The sequence below is a fragment of the Lucilia cuprina genome, chromosome 5 (assembly GCF_022045245.1).
Source record: "Lucilia cuprina isolate Lc7/37 chromosome 5, ASM2204524v1, whole genome shotgun sequence".
NCBI lineage: Eukaryota > Metazoa > Arthropoda > Insecta > Diptera > Calliphoridae > Lucilia > Lucilia cuprina.
In genome coordinates this window covers 7943049-7944673 of record NC_060953.1, presented here as the reverse complement: position 1 = coordinate 7944673, position 1625 = coordinate 7943049, and the positions used below count along the sequence as shown (strand labels likewise).

Below are 1625 nucleotides of genomic sequence, written 5' to 3'. Positions count from 1 at the left end.
ACTAGAACTGAACTAGAACTGAACTAGAACTGAACTAGAACTGAACTAGAACTGAACTAGAACTGAACTAGAACTGAACTAGAACTAAACTACAACTGAACTAGAACTCAACTAGAACTGAATTAGAACTGAATTAGAACTGAACTAGAACTGAACTAGAACTGAACTAGAACTGAACTAGAACTGAACTAGAACTGAACCAGAACTGAACTAGAACTGAACTAGAACTGAACTAGAACTGAACTAGAACTGAACTAGAACTAAACTAAAACTGAACTAGAACTAAACTAAAGTCTATTGATTTTCGTAATTTTAGTTTCTTAAAAATATGTCACATAATTACTTGTTTTTCTTTCATCACCATTGTTATGCCAATGTAAATATTATTTTTCTCTTATTTATTTCAATAACTGAAAATGACTTGAAAAAGTTCATAGATATTTTTCATTTCTATTTTTTGTTTTTGCTGTTACTTATTTTCATATTGTGGTAATTGTTATTTTATGTCAATTGTTTGGAAAAATGTGTGGTTTTTGTAGGGTGTGTTTTGAGCGAGAGAAAAAAAGGTATTTTGCATATTTATGCCATATTTGTATGATTCTTATGGAAAATTATATGTTTTTATTCTCTTTTCCTTTCGAAAGTAATGGGGAAATTGAAAAATAATTGTCATAGATTTAAGTGTTGTTTATGACTTGCTAAAAAATATTTATGAAGTCTTTTAAATGTGGTTGCTTTTAAAAAGAGGGATATGACAGGAATGTTATGAATTTAGGTTAGAAAAAGGTAAAACAAAAGTTTTTTAAGTAATAATACAAAAATAGAATTTAAAAAAATTAACTTTAAAACAGTTTGAATAAATTCTAGAAACCAAGTTTAAACAATGTTTAATTAAGAAATAAGGAACTAGAAGTATAATGGAACTGAATACAATTTTTTTCTGGGAAGCGATCACAGATTTTCATTGTTTCTGCCTTTGGGCCTCTAGTTTAGCCAGATATGAACATTTAGGTTTTCACTAAATAAGAACAGAACTAGTACAGAACTAGAACATAACTAGAACAGAACTATAACATAACTAGAACTGAACTAGAGCTGACCTAGATCTGAACTAGAACAGAACTATAACTGAACTAGAACTGAACTAGAACTGAACTAGAACTGAACTAGAACTGAACTAGAACTGAACTAGAACTGAACTAGAACTGAACTAGAACTGAACTAGAACTGAACTAGAACTGAACTAGAACTGAACTAGAACTGAACTAGAACTGAACTAGAACTGAACTAGAACTGAACTAGAACTGAACTAGAACTGAACTAGAACTGAACTAGAACTGAACTAGAACTGAACTAGAACTGAACTAGAACTGAACTAGAACTGAACTAGAACTGGACTAGAACTGAACTAGAACTGAACTAGAACTAGAACTGAACTAGAACTGAACTAGAACTGAACTTGAACAGAACTAGAACAGAACTAGAACAGAATTAGATCATAACTAGAACTGAACTATAACAGAACTAGAACTGAACTAGAACTGAACTAGAACTGAACTAGAACTGAACTAGAACTGAAATAGAACTGAACTAGAACTGAACTAGAACTGAACTAGAACTGAACT

At 30.6% G+C, this 1625-nt stretch overlaps 1 protein-coding gene across 2 annotated transcripts in view; it reads left to right on the top strand.

Moving 5' to 3' along the window:
- Positions 1-1625, top strand: part of LOC111682769 (dynein axonemal assembly factor 6) — a 41594-nt gene that overhangs the window by 8016 nt on the left and 31953 nt on the right. The window lies entirely within an intron of this gene.